Genomic DNA, 25,614 nt, shown 5'->3' with positions numbered 1-25,614 from the left:
AATAATCAGAGCTTAGCCTTATTGCTTCTCCTCTGTATGTGACTTTTTGTTTTTCTCGAGCTGCTCTCAGGACTTTTTCTGTCTTTGGTTTTCACAAGTGTGATTATGATATGCCTTGGTGATTTTCTTTTGGAGTCTGCCCTATATGGGGTTCGTTGAGCTTCTTGGATGGTCACCTTTTCATTTTTCATGGTATTAGGGAAGTTTTGTGTCAAGAATTCTTCAGTGATCCTCTCTGTTTACTGTTTTCTTCTCATTCTGGAACTCGGATCACTCGCAAATTTTTGCTTTTCATTGTATCCCACATAATTCTCAGGGTTTCTTCATTTCTCTTCGTTCTTTTTTCTGATTTTTCCTCAGAGTTATATCCAAGTGTTTATCTTCAATTTCATTGATCCTGTCTTCCATCATTTCAAACCTCCTCCTCAGCCCTTCTGTGACACTGCCCATTTCTGAAATCTTGTTGTTTATCTTTTGGATTTCTAATTGTTGTTTTTGTATGATTTCTAGTTGTGAATTTATTTTGGCATTTTCTTCCTGTATTTTCCTGAATTCTTCCTTTTTTTTTTTTTTGGTCTGTATTTTCTATGAATTTGCCGGCCTATTCCTTGAATTTATGTATTTTTTCCTCATTTTTGTTGCTTTTTGCTTCAACCCTTGGACAGCTCTGAATATTAGAGATTTGAATTCCCCATCAGGTAGTTCTATTGCCTTTTACTGGAAAGTCATCTCGTGTTTTATTTTGGATGTCTACTGGAACCATTCTGTCCTGTTTTTTTAAAAATATGTTTTGATATTGTCTGCTGTCTTCAGGACATTCTGTAGTTAATTTTTTTGTTATTGATTGTAGATTTCTTTGTTTCGTCCTGCTTTTTCATTTTATTTGGTTATGTCTGAGCAGGCGGGCTGTGTGTACTTTGCTGTTTACTCATCTGTGGTCATGATACTTTTCACCTCCTTGTCCAATGGGCAGGGCCAGTCACTCAGCTGTGGTGCAACAAGGCAGGTCCAGCTGAAGGGGAGGGGCTGGGAAGGGTTGTTTTGGCATGTACTAGGGCTGACAGGGTGGGCCGGGAGTCAGTGCTGGGCAAGTTCCAGTAGCCCATGCCTGCGCTGCTCAGGGTTGTGAAGTTCAGTGCATGGTGCATCAGGCAGGAAGGAGGAGGGGGGAAGTTTTGATGTGTGGAGCTGATACAGATACGGGAGAGAGGAGAGAGAAACAGGAGCCAAAAACAAACAAAAAAAAGTGTGTTAAGGGAGCTAGCTGTTGGAGTGGAGAGATGAGAAACTGAGAAATGGAGAAAAACAAAAAGAAAAAAAGTGAAAAAGAAAAAAATATCTAGATAAAAACTTGGAAGGAAAAAAAAAAAAGAAAAGCCCCCAGTGTTCCCACCAGTGCAGCTGTAAAAACCAGGGATGTGGCTCCCAGGCTGCACAATATAGCCTGGCTAGAGGGAGTATAGCTGTCACACAGCACCATGTATTCAGGATACAGGAAAAGAATGTAAGTCAGAGAGACGAGAACTGAGAAATGAAAAGAGTCAGGAAGGAAAAAGGAGGGAAAAAAAGGTCCCCAGGGATCCCACCTACGCAGCTGTGCAGATTAGGGGAGTGGCTCCGAAGTCTTGCAGTGCAGCCTGGCTAGCAGGGGCTCCCAGGCCCTGGGAAAAAAAAAAAAAGTGAACGAAACAAAACAAAGCAAAAAAAAAAAAAAAAGCCTTGGGGATCCCATCAGTGTGGCGTCACAGACTTTGAAGAGGAAGCAAAGATGGGACGTGGAGCCAGGTATTAGGTGGTGGGAGGCAGGGAAGAAACCAAAAGAAACGGAGTAAAGCAACAGCAGCAACAGGCAAATGACTGTCAGGTAGCTGGCCAGTGTGGGTGGGGCGAATCCAAGTGGCTGGGGGCCAAAGCAGTTGCCTCTGGGCCAAGGGACTGTGGCCAGTGGGAAGCAGTGGAAGCCGTGGGGGGAAGGGTGGGGGTTAGGAAAGAGTATATCACTGGTTGCAGTGATAATGCAGTGGAGGGGGGAAGCATGGGAAAATAACTGTTTTCTCTTAGATATTCTATTTATTACCTTTAGTATATGCTTGAAGTATTCTTAATACTATAAAAAAAGCAATGATATGGTTTTAAAGGCCCATTCTCCTGGGGATACCTGAGTGAGGAGTCATCAAAGAAAACCTGGAGAAATGGTCAGAGCTAGTACTGCTGAGATGGTGATCATCTTCTGTGCTCAGAATATGTTAGTCATTTCTGCTTCTCAAATCAACTGAGAGCTGAAAACTTCCTCCAGACAGATATCACGAACTTGGTAAATGAGCTTAAAACTCAGTTGTGACTTGGAAAAGGAAAATAAGCACTAATATCACATGGAATGTACACAAAAGCTAACTCAAAATGGATCAAAGACCTAAATATAACATCTTAAATGATAAAGATCATGTCAGAAAAATAGGGACAATGCTAGGAGCCCTTATACATTGCATAAATAGTATACAAACCATAAGTAACGATGCACAAATACCAGAAGAGAAGCTGGATAACTGGGAGCTCCTAAAAAACAAACACTTATGCTCATCAAAAGACTTCACCAAACGAGTAAAAATAGAACCTGGGAAAAAAATTTTGGCTATGACATATCTGATAAGGGTCTGTCTAATCTCTAAAATCTACAAGATACTGCAACACCTCAACAACAAAAAGACAAATAATCCAATTAAAAAATGGGCAACGTGTATGAACAGACACTTCACCAAAGAAGACATTCAGACAGCTAACAGACACATGAGGAAATGCTCATGACAATTAGCCATTAGAGAAATGTAAATCAAAACTACAATGAGATGCCATCTCACCCCAGTAAGGTTGGCACTAATCCAAAAAACTAACAAATGTTGGAGAAGTTGTGGAGAGATTGGAACTTTTATGGACTGCTGGTGGGAGGGTATTATGCTAAGTGAAATTAGTCAGTCACAAAAGGACAAATATTGTATGAGACCACTATAGTAAGAACTCAAGAAAAAGTTTAAACAGAAAAAAAGCATTATTTGATGGTTATGAGGGTGGGGAGGGGAAATCACAAACTAGATAGTAGGCAGGGATCAACTTTGGTGAAGTTGATCCTTGTCTCCTGGACCAAAGCAAAAGCCAAGAAGTTTCCTAGAAAAAACATCCACACACTTCGAGGGACAGAGTAGCTGGGGCCTGGGGACCACGGTTTTCGGGGACATCTAGGTCAATTGGTGTAACAAAGTTAATTAAGGAAATGTTCTACATCCCACTTGGTGAGTGACTTCTGGGGTCTTAAAAACTTGTGAGTGGCTGTCTGAGATACATCGATTGGTCCCATCCCACTTGGAGCAAAGGAGAATTAAGAAAACCAGTGACACAAAGAAAATATTAGCCTATAGGACTAAAGGAACGCATGAACCAGTGATGCCACCAGCCTGAGAGCAGAGGAACTAGATGGTGCCTGCTACTACCAAAGACCGCCCTAACGGAGCATAACAGAGAGTCCCAGACAGAGCAGGAGAAAAATGTAGAATAGAACTCAATTTCGTGTAAAAAGACCAGATTTAATGGTCTGACAGAGACTGGAGGAACTCCTGAAACTGTGGTCCCCAAATGCACTGTTAATCCAGAATTGAAGACATTCCCGAGGCCCACTCTTCAGACAAAGATTAGGCAGGATTATAAAACAACAAATAATACATATAAGGAACGTGCTTCTTAGTTCAGTCAGATATACGAGGCCAAATGGGCAGCTCCTGTCCAAAAACAGGATGAGAAGGCAAGAAAGGACAGTAACTGGTTGAATGGACACAGGGAACTGGGCGGGGGGGGGGGAGGGAATGGAGGAGTGTGCTGTCACATTGTGGGGATTGCAACTAATGAGACAAAATATTATGTGTATAAATGTTAGTATGAGAAATTAACTTGAGCTGTAAACTTTCATCTAAGGCACAATTAAAAAATATATATATCACAGGATAAATCCAAGTAAAAGGTGCTATGTTCCACATGACCACTGAAGATACTAAGTTGAAGAAGTAGTTTTAAAGAATAGTTCAAAAATCCTAACTTTACTGAACTGTAGAACTGGACAGAACTAGCCGTTACAATTGTCAGATGAATATGTTTCCAACAAATACAGTAAAGGAGAGAAAAGCTGACCAGAGATAATGGTGTTTCTACACCTGGAACCATAGAGACCTGTAGGGTTTGGTCAAAGGTAATTTGCAAGGTTAGTGTGTTGTTAGATGCCATCCAGTTGGCCCTACTCATGGTGACCCTATGCAAAACAGAATGAAATGGTACCCAGTCCTGCACCATTATTCACATGACCAGTTGGGGATCAGACTGTTGTGATCCATAGGGTTTTCATTGCCTGATTTTTGGAAGTAGATTGCTAGGCCTTTTTGCCTAGTCCTCTTAGCCTGGAAGCTCCACTGAAACCTGTTCACCATCATAGCAACATGCAAGCCTGAATTTACAGACTGGTGTGCAGGAAGTGCCTTGGCTGAGAATCGATCTCAGGTCTCCTGCATGGAAGGCGAGAATTCTACCGCTGAATCACCAATGTCCCCTAGGATGGCCTAAAGTCTTTGGAAGAATATTTGGAGTTCAGAAAGTATCAGGAACCAAGGCAAGACCCAAAAGGCTTTCAAAGGCATCAGGGTCCCCTCTGTACTCAGGCAGTTCCTCACTGGACTACGTTAGAATTTCTGTGACACAAGTAGTTTCCTTAACCTAGAAACTTGAAAAGGCAAGGTTCAGACCCACTGAGGAGTTCCATGTTGGTGAATAATTACAACAAACTGCAGATGGGATGCTATGTAGTGTTTATGGCCTCAAATAAAAAGAAATGGCAGCATTAGCATATTCATTCAAATTTAGTTTCAAGTTACATATTTTTAAGCAAAATGACCCAACTCCTAAGGATGTTATGCAACTCAAATTCACCACAGAATTTTTGGGACTGCTTTACTTGGATTTTGTTTTTAGTGTCAAGTATAAAGGCCAATCATTTTATTTGGAAGCAGGTTTTTAACATTCATGTATGTGTGTGTGTTTACAGTAATTTTGATCATCAAGATATTAAGCATTAAAATGTTTATAAGCAAGTAAAGGAGCCCTGGTGGCACACAGTTTAAGTGTTCAGTTTCTAACTGAAAGGTCAGCAGTCTCTCCACAGGAGAAAGATGTGGCAGTCTGCTTGCAAAAGGATTGACAGCCTTGGGAACCCTAAGGGGCAGTTCTACTCTGTCCTGTAGGTTCGCTGTGAGTCGGAATCCACTCAACGGCAATGGGGTTAATAGGCAAGTAATTTCCTTTAGGAAATATCCCCCAAATAAATTACTTCTTTACAGGTAGTATCCCTTGAAGTACAGACTGTTTTAGAGGAGATAACTGCAAAATGAAAATCTTCATGATGAATCCACCTCCTCCTTTTTTATTTTGAAATGGAGCCCACTTTTATAGCTCAGCCATATCTTTGTATTCTTTTGGGGACTGAGTGGGTAGAGCTGAATGAGGGATGATCCTTGGTCCCAGGAGTACAAAATATTCAGTGGAGTTAAAAAGATACACCAGCCCTGCCAGCAATCTTGAATCCTAACTCAGTGGGGTCACCCTTGAGCTGCTGCAAGCGGAAGTACTCCTGGGAGAACATCTCAGGGCTAGGATAGCTCCCCAATCCCTGTCTCATCATTGTGGGAACCTACATTTATGTCATTGTTGTTTGGTGACATGAAATGTTTTTGTGGAGTAATTGCTCTGTGATTGCAAGGATAACATTTGGTAAGATGGAAGATGTGTTCCTGACACAAGTTTCAGACAGCTAATCTTTTCCTGAAAACTCCCCTAACCAATCCTAAAGATCTTAGTTTTTTGATGTTGTTGTTTTAACTTCATAGGGAGAAAGTGCTGGCTTACAATATTATTTCTAACTGTCTTCAACTGAGGAAGACCACTAACCCTCCCCCTTTTAATTGAGCTTCCCCTTGCTTAGGGAACTGCCAGCAGGAAAGAGGAGGTAGATGCTAAATTAGGACATTACCAAAGGTGAGGGAAGTGGCAGTTGAATTTATGGTGCATAGCCAGAGTGTACCTTGAATTTTGAAAACTAGGACTCTCAAGTCCAGTCTGTGTTTAAAACATATAGTGTCAAAACAAATTGTAGCCTATGAGTAATCCTTAAGCTAAGTAGTATATCAAGAAGCCCTGCAGTGTTTAATTTGATAACATCAGTCTAAAAAAAAATCTGCAAAATTGAGTAAAAATTCAACTTGTCTTTCTTTTCAAAGCTGGGATCATTGTTATATAACACTTAAATGTTAATGACTAATGAAATGTAAGCAACTCATTTTTGAAATAGCTAATTTTTCTTGAAATATTTTTTTCAACCTAAAATCAGTTTCTCTAATTTTGAATCATCCCCAGCTAATATAACACTGAGGTCATTTTATTTGCTCATTCTTTTCTAGATGTTGTAACATTTTGTCAGGAACTCATGGCAAAATGTTTCTTTTGCATTGGGAGGAGTAAATAGGAATGTGTTTAGAATGGTACATCATCAGTTCTTAAGTATGTTGACTCTTCTGATGACCATTACTTCTTGTATTAAAGGAAATCAACGACATTTCAAAGTTGCACAGTTATTATTTGGGTTGCATAAGATTGTTCTGTGCAACTCTCCTCTGCAAGTTTAGAATTTGTGTTGAGTTAGGCACTTGGCCAGGGCTGGGGCTCTGTTCTGCTATCGTTAGACCTTTCTTTTCCCTTGCTTTCACTGGCACTGCCTCATTGCTGCTGAAAGATCAGGATGTTGCCTGGCGCTGCCACCAGGCTCTGAACCTCAGTGCCTTTCCCTTCTGCTTTTAGACATAGCAGCCCTGGCAACCATAAGACGGGAATGTTGAAGCCATTTTATAATACCTTTTCTTATTATTCTTTTTTTTTTAAATTGTGCTTTAAGTGAAAGTTTACAGCTCAAGTTAATTTCTCACAAACATTTATATACATATTGTTTTGTGACATTAGTTGCAATCTCGACAATGTGACAGCACACTCCCCTTTTCACCTCAGGTTCCCTGTGTCCACTCAACCAATTCTTGTCCCTTCCTGTCTTTTCATTCTGCCTCCGGATAGGAGCCGCCCCTTTGGTCTCATGTATCTGATTGAACTAAGAAGCACACTCCTCACATGTATTATTTTTCGTTTTATAGTCCTGTCTATTCTTTGTCTGATGAGTGGGCTTCGGGGTTTTAGTTCTGGGTTAACAGAGCGTCCAGGGGCCATAGTTTTGGGGGTTTATCCAGTCTCAGTCAGACCATTAAATCTGGTCTTTTTACGTGAACTTGAGTTCTGCTGTACATTTTTCTCCTGCTCTGTCCGGGACTCTCTGTTGTGTTCCCTGTTAGGGCTGTCATTGGTGGTAGCCAGGCACCATCTAGTTCTTCTGGTCTCAGCCAGATTTTTTAAGAGTAATAAGAACAAAGACACAAGGAAAATATTATTCTTAAACAAAAAAATCTGGCCAGACACTGACACATAACCATCAGAGTTCAAGATGTATGGTGAGAGAGAGTATTGCTTTCAAAACTGTCATCTGTGTTGACCTTAATTTTGCTTCTGAAGAAGAGTAAGCCACAGATTGCTCCCATATATATGAAAAAAACAAACCACCTTCTTACCTTGTTCAAATTGGTTTCGGATGCTTCAAGGAGGATTGAATTATAGCCTAGTTTGAAGATGATGTATTTTAGGCTAAAAAAAAAAAATTTTTTTTTAAATTCACAGACGAGGAAACCCTGGTGGTGTAGTGGTTAAGTGCTATGACTGCTAACTGAAGGGCCGGCAGTTCGAATCCACCAGGCGCTCCTTGGAAACTCTATGGGTCAGTTCTACTCTGTCCTATGGGGTTGCTATGAGTCGGAATCGACTTGACGGCACTGGGTTTGGTTTTTGATTTATTCACAGAAGAAACTGCGAAGGGATGTCTTAAGTGAGTGCAGCAGAAGTGAAATGCATTAGGGATACATGGGCAGTATCTACTAGTAGGAAATACCAGTGCTATTAAATTTGCTTCAGGTTTATTGGCTGACCTTTGTATTGGGATACATAACTTCCCTTCCTGAAACAGTATTTCATAGAGATGGAAAAAAGACTTCTGCTCTGCTTGGGCTTTTTTAGAACTCTGGTGCTTCTCTTAAAATCTGTTCTTGCAGCTCATGTTTTGTATTCCATCCTATGCAGAAAAAAAGTACTGTATGGTGAGGCATTTTAAACACGTAAATAATGAAACCTCTCTTGGGTGTTTTCTGCAGTGAACTAACTTATTCCAAAGTTTATACTTTATGGATTAGTATTATAACCAGATAGCAGTGTTGTTTGTGACAGCTGTCTAGTTTGGAGATGAAATTCATCAAGATGTTTAATTTTTCTGTTAGCGTTTATGGCTATTTCCCTTTCCTCTAGTCTTCTCTGTAAACCCTGGTGGCGTAGTGCTTAAGTGCTATGGCTGCTAACCAAAGGGTCGGCAGTTCAAATCCACCAGGCGCTCCTTAGAAACTCATGGGGCAGTTCTACCCTGTCCTATAGGGTCGCTATGAGTCGGAATCCACTCAACAGCACTGGGTTTGGTTTTTGGTTGTCTAGTCTTCTCTTTCAGAATCTCACTTTAATACTTTGCCTCTGAATACATTTCTTGCTCTAATCAATTTCTCCAGAACTTGAAGGACGTTAAAATAAAATCCTTTTTTTTTAGGCAGGACAGCTTTTACCTAAGCTTTAACAGGTATAACTGGATAATCCCGGAGCATAGCTATTATTATTAACATTTTAAACAAAATATATAATCATCTGGCTAGGGTTATACTATTGATAGTTGCCTCATGGGTGACCTTCCTTTCCTATTCTACTTATGTGTATAGCTCTCTGTGTTAGTATGCAGTCCATTTAAAATAATATTGATTAAACAGTAAACTCAGTGAGGGCAGGACTTTGATACCTGGTGTATAGTATATGTTCACTGAATTTTTCTTGAATGAATACATGCATACACACCTGTAACTACCCAGAATTTTGGAAACTAGACCGTTAAAAATATTATGGAGGAAAAAAGTTGTTACTGGCTATATAGATAACTTAGTTTTAATTCCTTCTCTCCTGAAATAAAGATGTTATTTTGGTGGTTAGTCTTCACCAATGGCATTTACCAAACCCAATAAAATAGGGATTTAAGTGTTCTCTACTTCATTGAGGCTGTGCCCAAGAGCATGGCATCACTTTCATATTTAATAGAGGCCATATTATGTGACTATCTTTACAACTTCCTGTTGTAATGTTAGACAGCATAGTGGCTTACTACCACAGTTTTATTCCAACGTATTCTTGTTTATATGTAGGGATCTCTTACTCAAATGGATTATTTGTTTTAGATTTTTAAAATGTGATCTTAAGTGAAGTGTCTGCTTTGACAGGGCTCAAAATAGAGAGTTCAGACAGAGTGGGAGAAAAATGTAGAACAGAATTCAACTTCACGTAAAAAGACCCGACTTACTGGTCTGACAGAGACTGGAGGAACCCCCCAAGACTATGGCTCCCGGACACTCTGCTAACCCAGAACTGAAACCATTCCCAAAGCCCAGTTTTAAGGCAAAGATTAGACAGGCCTATAAAACAAAAAATAACACACGTGAGGAATGTGCTTCTTAGTTCAATCAGATACACAAGACCAAATGGGCAGCTTCTGTCCAGAGGCAGGATGAGAAGGCAGGGACAGGAACTGGTTGAATGGACACTGGGAACCTGGGGTGGAAAGGGGGAGTGTGCTGTCACGTTGTGGGGATGGCAACTAATGTCACAAAACAATATGTATTAATTTTTGTATGAGAAATTAACTTCAGCTGTAAACTTCACCTAAAGCACAATAAATTAAAAAAAATGTGATCTTAATACATGGTTTATTTTTCTAATAAACATTTTATTTTGGAGTAATTTTAGATTAGTAGAAAATTTGCAAAGATAGTTCAGAGCCTCCCCCACTCAAGCCATACCCTTCACCCAGCTTCTCTTAATTTTCAACTCTTGGCAATTTCCTGTGCCTCAGCCTAATAGTTTGAAAAAGCTTTCCAGGTTATTCAGCCCCCACTCTCACTCCACTGAGAATCCTTGGCCTATACTCTATTTAGAATGGCAACCTGACTCTGAAATACTTTTGGCTAGGCAAAAATGCTGACAAACTCAACTTCCAGATGTCTCTGATAAATACATCCTTAAGGCCTATCCCTGTGTTGACGTACACAGGAACTTCAAGTCCAGTGGCATTGTACCCTCCCATCAATATACTGCAGATAGACTCCTCAGCGTTCAACCTAAGCCAGTCTCCTGGCTTCATATCTGCATTGGCTAGCCAGTGGCACTGGTGCCACCCAGTGGTAACTTGTAGACAGACAAGCTTCTGATGCTCCACTACTCTCCACAATATCAAATACTTTAACTGTGTGGTTCCCCCCGCCCCCTTTCTTTCTTTATGTGCTTCTGTGTTCATGATCTCACGTTCCTTTTCTTCTCCCCATCTAGGCCAGTGGCACTTGGGGTTTCATTTAGTCCAGCTGGTAATATTCTGGGAACTACCCTAACCATTTTGCTGTGCTTTATCCTTATTTTAATAAAGGTTTTGGAATATGGGACATGAAATAATAAGCATAAACAGACTGTTATTCTCTGTTTACAAAGTCATGGTTCCTATCCAAAATGGGCTTAAAGTTGTACTGTGGTAGAACATGGCGCTTCCCATGTTTATTTTCAAGCCTCTCAATTTCTGAGAGGACGCGCACCTTTATATTTCAGATATAAAGAGGCGTAAGCGTCTACACAGGGTCTTCGTGAGTCAGAATCCACTCGACAACAATTAGTTTGGCATTTCTGGTTTAAACTTCTGCCTCTGGTGAAAGATTTAACTTGCCAATCATTCTTTGGTTTCCTTTCTCCTCAGTAGCTTGTCGTTTCATTCCATATTCGTCCAGGAAGTATTTATGGAACACCTAAAGGTGATCCAACCGAATGTGGAAATTATAGAACAATATCATTAATATCACGCGCAAGCAAAGTTTTGCTGAAGATCATTCAAAAATGGCTGCAGCAGTATATCCACAGGGAACTGCCAGAAATTCAGGCCAGTTTCAGAAGAGGACGTGGAACCAGGGATATCATTACTGATGTCAGATGGGTCCTGGCTGAAAGCAGAGAATACCAGAAGGATGTTTACCTGTGTTTTATTGACTATGCAAAGGCATTCGACTATGTGGATCATAACAAACTATGGATAACACTGCGAAGGATGGGAATTCCAGAACACTTAATTGTGCTCATTAGGAACCTTTACATAGATCAAGAGGTAGTTGTTCAGACAGAACAAGGGGATACTGATTGGGTTAAAGTCAGGAAAGGTGTGCATCAGGGCTGTATTCTTTCACCATACCTATTTAATCTGTATGCTGAACAAATAATCCGAGAAGCTGGACTATATGAAGAAGAACGGGGCATCAGGATTGGAAGAAGACTCGTTAACAACGTGCGTTATGCAGATGACACAACCTTGCTTGCTGAAAGTGAAGAGGACTTGAAGCACTTACTGATGAAATCAAAGACCACAGCCTTCAGTATGGATTACACCTCAACATAAAGAAAACAAAAGTCCTCACAACTGGACCAGTCAACAACATCATGATAAACAAAGAAAAGATTGAAGTTTTCGAGGATTTCATTTTACTTGGATCCACAATCAACAGCCATGGAAGCAGCAGACAAGAAATCAAAAGACACGTTGCATTGGGCAAATCTGCTGCAAAGGACCTCTTCAAAGTGTTGAAGAGCAAAGATGTCACCTTGAAGACTAAGGTGCGCCTGACCCAAGCCATGGTATTTTCAGTCACATCATATGCATGTGAAAGCTGGACAATGAATAAGGAAGACCGAAGAAGAGTTGACGCCCTTGAATTGTGATGCTGGCAAAGAATATTGAATATACCATGGACTGCCAAAAGAACGAACAAAACCGTCTTGGAAGAAGTGCGGCCAGAATGCTCCTTAGAGGCAAGGATGGTGAGACTGCGTCTTACATACTTTGGACGTGTTGTCAGGAGGGATCAGTCCCTGGAGAAGGACATCATGCCTGGCAGAGTACAGGGTCAGCAGAAAAGAGGAAGACCCTCAACAAGGTGGATTGACACAGCGGCTGCAACGATGAGCTCAAGCATAACAATTGTAAGGATGGCGCAGGACAGGGCAGCGTTTCGTTCTGTTGTGCATAGGGTCACTATGAGTCGGAACCGACTCGACGGCACCTAACGACAACAACACTGTGTGCCAATACTGGGGATTACAGAGGTTATTGAGAGAGACATGACCTCTGCCTTTAAGAAGCTTACTGCCTAGCAGGGGAACAGAAACTTAAGTTTAAGGTTGGCTTCTTGCCTTGTTCTCTGTAGAACCAGAGTTAGGGTTATAACTAGGGTAATCACTAGGGATGTTTTTGCAAAAGAAAGGGGACTCTACTAATAATTATGCTGGGATACCAGGCATAAAGCATAAACCAAATCCTTGGCAAGCTGGAAAATGTCATCATCCTCGTTTTAACCCATTCATATAGGGATCGAGTTTATAAGCTTAGCTTAAGAAACCGTGGCTCCACCCGTTTAACCAACAACGACAGATAGATTGCCCTTTATTTCGGAGTAAAAACATTATTTTTGAGTGTATATATTATTGTATATTGTATTGAAGGGTATGTGCAGCAGCTGTGTTCTTTTTATAATTCTTAGAATTGTGAACTTCGTGCTGCTAAGCCCAGTAGAGGGTATTGCAGAACATTCGTAGATATGCGGACCTTACAGGAAGTGAGATTACTTAATGGATACTTTACCATTGCCTAAAACATTTTGAAATGAAAAACTTGGAAGGAAAGAAATGATTCAGCCTTTTCTGCCTCCTACTTCTTTCTGCTAGTATACACTTGTAATGTGATATCACAGATGATTGGAATGTCTGAAGCAGGGCAGCATGAGGTAAGATGATATCCTTTGAAGTTTGAGTATTTGGTCCCAGAGTTCAGGTTGTAAACAGGATATGGGTACTTCGGTCCCAGGGTTCAGGTTGTAAACAGGATATGGGTACTTCTGAAGTCCCTGCTCTCCACCACCCACCCGTCTGATCACCTGTGTGGAAAGCAGCACTCTGGATATGTTAATCACAGACATTAATGAGGTGATCCCCATTTTGGTGCCTTTAGTGTGATACCTTTTCCTGGGTGGAGGCAAGCCTCTTTCCCCCTAGGGGCTGACTCTGGTCAGCTGAAAAACGTTTTCATTGTGAGGGAGAAGAGTGTGAAGTGGTACCTATTAAATCTTATGCAAATATCATCTGGCATTTGGGTTCCTGCTTGTTTAAATAGGATAAGCGAGTGCAACTGTGGGCTTTAAAGAAATTGGATTTTCATCTGAGAGGAACCCCTTGTGATTGTCCACCTATTCCCTTCCTGGTAATAGTTTTTGCCACAGGGGACCACAAAGATGCCCAGCTTCAGGAAACATTTAACATTGTGGCTAACAGTGAGAAAAAAGAATCTTCATTTTATTTAGCCCATAGATTATATTACATGAGAGTTTATTTTACTTTGAGTCCAGTTCAAAAACAGAAGTGTCTAATCTGTTGCCCTTAGTGCAGTTAAAATCAACTTTTGGCTCTTTTTACAGCATCACTTTGCCACTTGTTCAGGGCCAGACACCTTAGGGGCCATATTAATTTCACTGGTCAGCACACAGATACACACTAGAATTAATTGAAAGGCTAGTGCTACATGTTCTGCTTTGTTTTTATGTGGTAAAAGTAATATATTCACTGTAGAAGTTTTAGAAAATGCAGGAAAACTATAAGGATAAAACTAAAAAATACCTGTAATTCCACGACTCTGAGATTAACCTTTTGGTCTATAGCCTACATAGATTTTAAAAGTTAGTATTATATTGATAATTGTGTATTCATATAGGTTTCATCTTATAACCCATTTCACTTCATTGATCTTCAACATTGTCCCATATCCTTAAATATTCTTTAAAAATGCTATACTTGGTGGCTGTATAGTATTTGATCATACGGATACAGTATTTTGCCAGTTCCCTAATTGTTGAACATTTGAAGTTGTTTCTAATTTTTCTCTGTTATCTATAATACAACGAAGACTATCCTGTATACTTTTTTATGTGCATCTCTGATTATTGCCTTAGGATATTCCTAGAAGTTCTTGTTTGGTGCCATCGAGTCAGTTCTGACTCATAGCAACCCTGTGTACTATAGAACAAAACACTGCCCAGTCTTACACCATCCTCACAATCATTGCGATGTTTGAGCTCATTGTTGCAGCCAGTGTGTGTCAGTCCATCTCGTTGAGGGACTTCCTCTTTATCACTCACCCCTCTACCAAGCACGATGTCCTTCAGGGACTGGTCCCTCCTGATAGCATGTCCAAAGTACGTGAGATGAAGTCTGGCCATTCTGGCTTCTAAGGAGCATTCTGGATGTACTTCTTCCAAGACAGATTTGTCCGTTCTTCTGGAAGACCGTGGTATATTCAGTATTTTTCACCAACAAGGTAATTTAGAGGCATCTTCCTTATTCATTGTTCAGCTTTCTCATGCATATGAGACAAATGCAAATACCAGGGCTTGAGTCAAGCACACCTGAGTCCTCAAAGTGACATATTTGCTTTTTAACACTTTAAAGAGGTCTTTTGCAATAGATTTGCCTGATGCAATACGTTGTTTTTGATTTCTTCCCATGCTTCCATGGGCATTGATTGTGGATCCAAGTAAAATGAAATCCTTGACAACTTCAATCTTTTCTCCATTTATCATGATATTGCTTATCAGTCCAGTTGTGAGGATTTTTATTTTCTTTATGTTGAGGCGTAATCCATACTGAAGGCTTTGGTCTTTGATCTTCATCAGTAAGCACTTCAAGTCCTCCTCACTTTCTGCAAGCAAAGTAGTGTCATCTGCATATCGCAGGTTGTTAATGATTCTCCCTCCAATCCTGATGCCATGTTCTTCATATTGTCCAGCTTCTCGGATTATTTGCTCAGCATACAGATTGAATAAGTATGGTGAAGTAGAAAGTGAAATTGCCAGATTACTTTCTATAAAGCTTCTACCAATTTACATCTCAGTCAGCAGTATATAAAAATGTATTTTGTATACCTTTGGCAACACCAGGTAATTTATTTTTTCTTAATTGGCACTATTGATGGAACCCCAGTGCATTGCTGTATGTTTTAATAAAATATAAATTATTCATGACAGAAGTGAAACAGTGGATGTAATATTATAAACTAGTACTGCAAAGAACTAGTGGCTCTAGATGATACTTTGGCAAACATTGGAACAGACCATATTTTACCCCTAAGGGTTGATACGTTCTATAAATATAAAAAAAATTCTCAGTCTCAATTTTATTATAGAGAAAGTGCTAATTCTTTTTCCTAACGATATTGCTCTTTGAGTGCTTATTAATCAAAATGTTAGCCATTTCTGTGTGTATGTTTATCAGGACTCATTTTTTTTTGTTCATTTTTAAAAATAAAACTTAACTTCTGGCAAAAATTACACAAATTTTGTGGAAATTTTTGATTGTTACACAGGAGTACTTTCTCATCAGGATCACTTGAAGTAGCAAAAACTACAAGTATTGTTCAGGTCTTTGATATTGTCATTAAAACCTTGTAAATTTGGATACATCCATGTATCAAGATCTTGAATAAACTTGGAAGAAAAGGATTTGGTAAGTTCATTATTTGATATTACGTAATCTCTTTTTTTGCAAAATATTTACAAAACCAGTATTGTACGCTTTTTGATCCCCCGAGTAAAGAATTAACCAATGTGAAGGCAGTTCGCATACACTGAAACTTGTTTCCCACCAGTGGTTTATCATAATAGTCAAGCTACATCTTAAAAAACCCCAGTCTTAGCTGACTAATAAAGTATGATCTCTTGATACTTATGACTTAAAATCTTATTTAATGCAATCGATATATTGAAGGTTTTAAAGAGAGTGTGTTGTTCACTCTTGATACTGTTGTTTAGTTTCATCCTAGGTAACCAAGAGATTAGGAGTGCTTCTATGGTTTTTTTGTTTTATTATATTCTCACATTTCTTCACTTATCTAGTCTCTCATGACGGTCTTAAGAGTAAAGCTATAATCAAAACCAGTTAGAAAGAAATTCTTCATTTTACTGTACAAGGGAGCACATAGAGTGCTTTCCTAATGTTCTAGAAAGCAGTCCTTATTTTAGCTTCTTTGGTAACACTAGTTGACTACCCTCATTTTGAAGCCTAATTCAGCTCTGAAACCCTACAACTTTGTAAGTGAGGAGTGGAATCTGTATGCATGTAGTTTATTTTCCTGCCCCTGGTGAAGTCTGGTATTCACATAGGGTAGGTCACTTGTTATATATTTTTCTTATTTATCACACTAATTCTAGAGCCTGTAAGAAGTTATATAGCCAAATGGGTGATAATAGAATTATTAGCTAGGTTGCAATGTGTCTTAGTTATCTTGGGCTGCTATAACAGAAGTACCACAAGTGGATGGCTTTAATAAAGAGAAATTTATTCTCTCACAGTCTGGGAGGCTAGAAGTCCAAATTCAGCTCCAGGGGAAAGCTTTCTCTCTCTGTGGGCTCTAGAGGACGGTCCTTGTCTTCAGTCTTCCCCTGTTCTAGGAGCTTCTCAGCACAAGTATCCTGGGTCCAGAGAATTCACTCTGCTCCTGGCACTACTTTCTTGGTGGTAAGAGGTCCCCCTGTCTTTGTTGGCTTCTCTTTAATATCTCAAAAGAGATTGACTCAAGGTAGATTGAGTCCTGCCTCATTAACATAACTACCTCTAATCCTGCCTCGTTTACAACAGATAGGAAAATTGCAAGAGATGGACAATCACACAATACTGGGAAACATGGCCTAGCCAAGTTCACACACATTTTTGGGGAACGCTATTCAATCCATAACAGAATGTTTCTCTTGGCATGCAAACTGGACTGTCTTTGAGCCAGGGCTTCTAACAGTTTCTTCTGGTTTGAACCTGTGGTGAGAACTTGCATTTCTAACAAGTTCCCAGGAAGTTATGCTTAAGAATCACCTGAGGATCTTGTTAAAAGGTAGATTCTGATTCAGTATTTCTGGAGTAGAAATGGAAATTCTCAGCACGGAGTTGGTTAGAAAGGCAGATTCTCAGCAGGGGTTCAAACATGAATGAACAGGTTGGAAGCCCTGCTTTTTAGCTTTGGTAAAGACTATGGGTCTAGTATAAATAAGCATTGCTTCAAAATGATAAAGCAAAACTTAAAGAACTGTACCCCAAGAATGCTGCACATTTAACTATACCTACTGTTGTCAGTGATACACGATTTAAGGTATGTTATCCTGGCACTGAAAAGTAATTTAGGGGCTATGATTAGAACCAAGGATTTTCTGTTTGTCTAAAATAGATTATCATCATTCTAAAAATTCTTTAAAAAAAGGTAGCTTTGTGTAATAAGTACTTTCCCAAAATATATATTGAACGTGATAACCTAAAACAATCCTAGCTTAAAAATAGTTACAAGCAAATGAAATGAAGACCGATATTAATTGTGAGGGAAAAACTAATGGCATAAACCAGCTGATTCTTTGACAAGTGTTAATTTATTTCTCTTATCCATTCCAACAAATATTTGATGCCTCCTATTTATAAGCCAAAGTGGGATACAGAGATAAGTAAGACACAATCCTTGCTCTGAATGAGTTTATAGTTTAAATAAGTAAGAGAAATTGAATGATACAGGGTAATAGCTATTAGAGAAGTACTAAAGGAAACTCTGTAGTAGTTCAAAAAAAGGCAGGAAATTTTAGCTAGAAATATTAGTGAAGGCATTCCAGAAAAGGTGGCTTTTGAACAGAATTCTGGGTAGTTAGCAGGGCATGAATAAAGTCTCTGAAGCAAGAAAACTTGAGAGAATGTGAATATGAAATAGTTTTTATTTAAGATATTAAGTAGTTTCTTTTGAATAGCGCACAGATAACATACTTTTGCCTATTAAATTAATGAAGTTATTTTATAGTAAAATATTTAGTGCTGCTGATGAGAGTATAACTAGGTATATTCTTTCTTGAAAGTAATTTTGTAGTATATATCGAGTCCCCCCCCCAACCCCCCATAATCAAACCAAATCAAACCCAGTGCTGTCGAGTCAATTCCGACTCATAGCAACCCTACAGGACAGAGTAGAACTGCCCCATAGAGTTTCCAAGGAGTGCCTGGCAGATTCGAACTGCCGACCCTTTGGTTAGCAGCCGTAGCACTTAACCACTACACCACCAGGGTTTCCCCACCCCCCATACACACCAACAAAAAGATGTATCTTTGACCTGCAATCACACTTGCAGGATATCTGACAGAATAATTTATATTTTTGAAGTGGGAAAATGACCCAGAAAGCACAAAGGAGAATATTGACACACTTTACACTTAAAATTTAAAAACCAATATTTGACCAAAAGAAATACCCAAGACAAAGAGAAATGGCATGCTAGGAAAAATATTTGCAATACATCAGATGAAGCACTTATTTCCTGAATATACAAAGGGCCCTTATAAATCAATAATTAAAAAAAAAAAAGTAAAAAAATGGGCAAAGGACTTCAACAAGTCATTCATAGAAGAAATTCAGTTATGTTGTTGTTACGAGTTGATTCTGACTCATAGTGACCCTATAGGACAGAGTGGAACTGCCCCGTAGGGTTTCCTAGGATCCGCTGGTGGATTTGAACAGCCGACCTTTTGGTTACCAGTCAGGCTCTTAATCACTACACCACCAGGGCTCCATTGTTAATAGTGAAAAAAAGTCGAATTGAAAGTGTTGTTTTTTTTTCTTTTTTTTGACACCTATGAAACAGTTAAATCCAGTGTCGAGAGGATGTGGGGAAGTAGGCACATAAATATACTCCTGGTGGCAATGTGAAATGGGTACATTCATTCTTTTTTAGAAGGCATTTTTAACTTTTTATTTTGAAATAATTTCAGACTTTTATAAAAGACTTGCAAAAATAGTATAACGTTTCCATAGACCCTTCATTCAGTTTTCCTTAATGTTGACATCTTACATTATTACAATGATCAAAACTAATTAATATTGACACAATACTATTAACTAGGGACTTCATTTGAACTTCACTGTCTTTTCCACCAGCGTCGTTTTTCCGTTCCAGTATGTAATCCAGAATCCCACATTGTTTTAGTTGTCATGTTTCCTTAGTTTCTTCCAATCTGTGACAGTTCCTCAGTCTTCGTCTTTCATGACCTTGACAGTTTTGAAGAGTATTTATTGATCAGTTATTTTGTAGAATGTCCCTGATTTAAGCTTATGTTTTCTCATGTTTAAATTAAGGTTATATATTTTTGGCAAGAATATCGTGGTCGTGATGTCGTGCCCTTCTTGGTGCATCGTATCGGTGGTACCTTATAGCCATATGCCTTATTACTGGTAATATTAACTTTGGTCACTTGGTTAAGGTGGTGTCAACCATGTTTCTCCATATTAATGTTATTAAATTTTCCTTTGTAATTAATATTATTAATACTATATTAATATTTCAAGGGAGATACTTTCAAACCATGAAGACATACAGTTTCAACCTTAAACTGTTTTCACTAATGTTAGCATTCACTGATGGATTTTGTTTATAGCAGTTATTACTGTGGTGTTCTAATTGAAATTTTCTGTTTCCCTCATAGGAGCCCTGGTGGCACAGTGGTTAAAGCACTCAGCTGCTAATTAAAAGGTTGGCAGTTCAAACTCATCAGTGGCTCCACAGGAGAAAAGACCTGGTGATCTGCTCCCATAAAGATTACAGCCTAGGAAACCCTATGGGGCAATTCTACTCTGTCTGGTAGGGTTGCTATGAGTCAGAATTGACTCAACGGCACACAACAACAAATTCCCATTATTTCTTCTACATTTATTAATTATAATTTTTCTGTAAGGGAGATTTGCCCGTTTTCCCCCATTTATTTATTTTTTGAACCATTTATTTATATTAGTATGGAATCGTGGGTATTCATTCTTTGAGGTATAATCTAATACCTTTGTTATTTCTTTCTGTTACTCCAGTTTTAACCATTGAGAGTTCTTTCAGGTTGGTTCCTGTGTCCTTTTGACGTGTCTTTATCTTTTTTTTTTTTAATTTTTATAAGTAGTTCCTTACTTTTCTGGCACTAGAAAATGCCAGATTCATCTTGTGTTTTTTCTGTCCCAGCACTGGAATCAACCACTACTCCAAGGAGCCCTGGTTCCTTTTATCAGAGAATGGTATCTGGAAACTCAAGACTGGGGTGCTGAGCGTGTTCATTGCTACTGGTGTGTCACTCTAGACCTGGAGAACAGATTTTAATAGATTAAAATCTAAATGGCAGTACTCTTTTGACTTAGCAAGTCTGCTAGAAATATATCCTATAGAAGCACTGGCATAAGTGTGTTGATTAGGCTGTTTATTATTATATTTTTAATGGTGAAAAAAATTAAAAAATCCATCATGTCCATCAGTATGAAAGATTGTTATCAGTTGGATACCGTTGAGTCAATTCCGACTCATAGAGACCCCATGTAACAGTAAAACTGCCCCAGAGGGTTTTTTGGCTATAGTCCTTGCAGAAGCAGATCGCCAAGTCTTTCTCCCAAAGAGCCGCCGAGTGGATTCAAACCGTCAGCCTTTCCGTTAGCAGCTGAGCACTTAACTCATGTGCCACCAGGGCTGGTTAGACTTATTTGTGATATGGTCATGCAATAGAATACCATAGAACTGTTAAAAAGTATTGGGTAGATCTATGCGTTCTGGCATAGAAAGACATGTTAAGAGAGTCAGTCTTTATTTAAAAAAAAAAAAAGCAAATTGCAAAGCAGTTTAGATTAGTATGGTTCAGTTTCTGCTTAAAATTGTGTGTGTGTTAGAATATGCTTAGAAAAAAGTTCACAAGGGTACTGTCTTAGTTATCTAATTCTGCTGTAACAGAAATATCACAAGTGGATGGTTTTAACAGAAATTTATTCTCTAATATTTTAGGAGGCTAAAAGTCCAAATTCAGGGTACCAGCTCCAGGGGAAGGCTTTCTCTCTCTGTCAGCTCTGGGGAAAGGTCCTTGTCATCAATTTTCCCCTGGTCTAAGAGCTCCTCAGTACAGGGACATTGGGTCCAAAGGATGCACTCCGCTCCTGGCTCCTCCCGCAAGGTGGTACTGAGGGTCCCTCTCTCTGCTTGCTTTTCTCTCCTTTTATCTCTTATAAGATAGAAGGTGATGCTAGCCAGGAAAACTCGCCTTATATCAGATCAGGGTTGTGGCCTGAGTAAGGGTGTTACATCCCACCCTAATCCTCTTGCCTCATTAACCACAGGCAGAGATTAGAATTTACAACATGTAGAAAAATTACCTCACATCACACAGTGGAGAACAACCACACAATAGTGGGAATCATGGCCCAGTCAAGTTGACACATATTTTTGGGGACACTATTTTTTTTATTCGATCCATGACAGGTACCCGCCTGTCTAGGGGCTTGGATAATTTAGAAAGGGTACTTTGACTTCTCGTATTATATATCCTGTAATATTTGATTATTTTTTAAATACTTCTTTAAAAACTATCTAACTTTTCCATTTGGCTTCATTCTAGACTATGATAGGCTGGAATTATCTCTATACAATGTGTGTGTGTACAGAAACACATGTATAGTATACAGTGTACACAAAGGTTTGTGGTGGTTTTACTTAGGTTGTGACAGTTTTTACATATAATTTAATATTTCTGAATCAAGTCACCTAAAATCTTACGACCATTTAAGTCTCCTGTACCAGCCATACTCATTCACATACATTCTTGAGGGGAAAAAAGATTTTGCCAGAGTTTAGATTCTGAGCAGTAACTTCCAGTAGCTTGACTGACTTTATAACAGTTGTATAATCATGTTTTAAATGAGTCATTTTGTTGTTCCTTTGTAATTTCCTTGGTCAAATTTTAAAGTGTACCTTTTTTCTTTGTGGAAATTTTGGAAAATACTTCTCAGCACAAGGAATATAAAAATCTATTTAAAAAATTAAAAATAGATAAATCACCTGTATTCCTCTCACCTACAATAACCAACATAATACTTAAAAAAAAAAGAAAAGGTAGCTGTCGAGTCCATTCCGACTCATAGAGACCCAATAGGACAGAGTAGAACTGCTCCATAGGGTTTCCAAGGAGCAGCTGGTAGATTTGAACTTTTGGTTAGCAGCCAAGCTCTCAACCACTGCACCACCAGGGTACCAGTTATATCTACTAGCACTTGCCAGTATATGATGTATGTTATATTTATCTAAAACAAGACCAGTAAAAGACCATTGCTTAGGAAAATTATTTTGAAAGGTGCTCACCAGAACTGACTTTCATTTAGATTTGAAGACGAAATGCTAAGGACTTTGTTAATATTTTCCACTCTTTTCTCAAACATTCTATTTTAAACTTACTAAGTTTGGTCCTTGAGACAGTAAGTACTACGTAAAGATGCATCATGCTTGAAACATTTCCAGCAGATTGCTATCACAAGTTTAGTGTAGACTTTATTTCTAGAATAATGTTTTCCAAATATTGGTTAACAGACTAACGTAACTTATTTGCAGAGAAAGGAAAAAAAAAAACCACATTTATGGTTTGTTTTAAGTCTGTCCCCAAATACGAGGGTTGTCTGAAGTTGAATGACAGTGCCTTGTATTTGGATGACCTTTTACTTAATCTCCCATGAGCTGCATGGACACAGTTTTGCTCCCTTGCATTCTGTGAGCCGGGCTTTCTCAGTGCTGCTTTATTCCCTAATCATAAGATGACGAACTCTTAAAGCTGCGTAATCTTTTTTTCATGCCACCAGATTACAGTTAAGTAATAAGAATCTGTAATGCCTCAGTCTGTTAAAAAATCTGCCAAGCTAAGGCTTTCCCATTTCCTTATGTTACAAAAAGATGGCATTATAATTTTAACAAATTCATCTCTCTTCCTGCTCATCTGTGTGGTGGTAATCTACTTATTTCTCTTACATTAAATTATTTCTTCAATTTATTTTAATAGAATTACTTTAGGAGAAGGGTGCTGTTTGTAGGGAGGATGCTAGGCGAGAGGCGAATGCACGGTCCATTTTTCTATTGTGTAAAAAAAACTCAATTAGGTTAGGTTAGAAAATGTAATTTGGTTATCTTTCATCTACTGGATAGTCATTTTTTTCTTTTTTTTATAATGAAAGAAATGTCCTTTAAGATTTCGGGCACAGAGAAAAATTATACCTTTCTTTTGTATTAAAGCTCCTCTGAGAATAGGCTTCCAACTGACTTGGGGCTATGAGAGTAGAGATGAGTAGAAGATTGAAGCTGGTGTTCTCATCTAGTTGAGTGAATTCTCTGACACCTTTGATCATCCTTTCCAACTTCTCCATACCTAGTGCGAAGAATCAAGTGTTGACTATCCTTTGCAAATATTTATTGATGAAATTATCTTCCAAATTATGCAAACTAGTGGGTAGTTTGGAAACCCTGGAGGCATAGTGGTTAAGTGCTGTGGCTGCTAACCAAAAGGTCAGCAGTTCAGATCTGCCAGGTGCTACTTGGAAACTCTATGGGGAAGCTCTACTCTGCTCCTATAGCGTCACTATGAGTCAGAATTGACTCGATGGCAGTGGGTTTAGTGGGTAGTTTTGTATTCTCCCTACCCCCTGCCACCTATAGGTCTTTAAATGATTTTACGGAAGGTTGCTGTTCATTGAATTTTATGTATATATAGAGAGAGAGAAGTTTTTCTTCTCCAAAATTCTCCTTGTGAGCTCTTTGAATGTTATTTTAATATGCATATTGAGAGTTTTTTCCCTCTTCTTTGTGTTAATATCAAATGTTAGCCCTTTGGGAGAAAAATAAGACAATCTTATAGTATGCCTTCTATTGATAATTAGCCTTAACCATTTGTGTTTAGACACGTGCGGATAGTCTTTCAGCACCTCCTCCCCGAAGGTGGGCTGTTAAAGATTATTAACTTGAAGTTGAAAAGTAATTCCATTAAAAAAAAAAAGAGGGGGCATACTCTTGTTAGTTAGTGGTAAATCTGGGTATAAATTGTTCTTTCCTTCTAATAGTATCAAAGGGGAAAATTAACTGTCAAAATTAACACCAGCTAGTCAAACATACCAACGACCGTGAAGATGGTGCAGGACCAGGCAACGCTTTGTTCTATTATGTATAAAGTCGCTGTGAGTCAGAGTTGACTCAACGGCAACTAACAACAACAACAAAGTTGGTGTGGTGACTACAGTTATGTGAATATTTGTTTTTATGTCTTCCATTGAGGTGTCTAGATTGAAAAAAAAACACTTTAAAAGTTCTTTTTATAACACAATCATATGTAAGTGGTACTGAATGCTGCAGGATGGAAATAAAACCTTAGTTCTTCAGAATCATGGCATTGCGTCCAGTCCACCCTCAAAAAACCAAAACCAAAACCAAACCGATTGCCATCTAGTCAATTCCAACTCATAGTGACCCTATAGGACAAAATAGAACTGCCCCATAGTGTTTCCAAGGCTGTAAATCCTTACGGAAGCAGACTGCCGGATCTTTCTCCCGCGGAGCAGCTGGTGGGTTCAAATCACCGACCTTTCAGTGAGCAGCTGAGCGCTTAACCAGTGAGCCACCAGTATACCCTCAGTGCTGGTGAAATGTAAGAAAGCAATGTGTTTACTGAAGGTCCTGTTTTGAGTATTTGGATCTCCTGCATAGGTCAACCTTGACTGTAAACTGACCCTAAACCTCTTTGGTGCATATATCTTGAAGAACTGATCTGTACATAAAATGAGGGAAGATGAAAATATCTAGGTTTCTACTTAGACCAGTGCTGTATTTTGAATTTGGCAAGAGCCTTGCATTGTTGAAAGGAAATTATTCATTTTTGGTTTTGAAGGGAAGATAGCTAGATGCCTGCAGGCATTTGGGGGTGGGGATGCCTGCCCTGGTAGATTGACTAGTTTTGCTGTGGTCAGACATTGATTGTCTCTGAATTTGCTCCTCTCCTGATGGTGGAGGAGTGGTGGGGTAAAAGGTACAAATAAAACCATTAAGAACATGACTCCTTTTTCTTGATATTTTCCCATAGAGTTTCAACTACTGTGTCCTGTGTCTTAGAGTCTTGCCGACTTTATTGAGATCATAATAGCACTACCTCTAGTTAGACACTCACCTTCAGGCACTTCTTGTTTTTCCTTTGGTACCTAGCTTATCATATGCACGGGTAATGTGAAACCACATTTGAGGGTTGTTTTTTTTTTCTCACGTCGCTGTACTCATAAATGTTGGTGTCTCTTTCTGCAGATTGAAATCACAGAAGATATACTTGTTCTTCTTAAGAAAAAAAGAAGAAATCTGTAAGTATTTGTCCTTTAAAAATTATAAATTTGTCATTTTATCAGCTTTTGAGGAAAAAAAAAATTAAGCACGCTGACCATATTAACAG

General features: G+C 38.9%; 1 protein-coding gene across 5 annotated transcripts in view; it reads left to right on the top strand.

The window, feature by feature from the left end:
- Positions 1-25,614, top strand: part of ACSL4 (acyl-CoA synthetase long chain family member 4) — an 85,646-nt gene that overhangs the window by 18,786 nt on the left and 41,246 nt on the right. For all 5 annotated transcript variants that reach the window (XM_010594687.3, XM_023553912.2, XM_003414805.4 and 2 more), the window contains exon 2: positions 25,473-25,525. The gene's annotated coding sequence lies outside the window, so the exon portion shown is untranslated. The remainder of the gene's footprint in view (positions 1-25,472; positions 25,526-25,614) is intronic.

Source organism: Loxodonta africana, chromosome X, assembly GCF_030014295.1.
Source record: "Loxodonta africana isolate mLoxAfr1 chromosome X, mLoxAfr1.hap2, whole genome shotgun sequence".
NCBI lineage: Eukaryota > Metazoa > Chordata > Mammalia > Proboscidea > Elephantidae > Loxodonta > Loxodonta africana.
The sequence above is the reverse complement of the archived record's forward strand: the minus strand, read 5'-3'. Positions and strand labels throughout refer to the sequence as shown.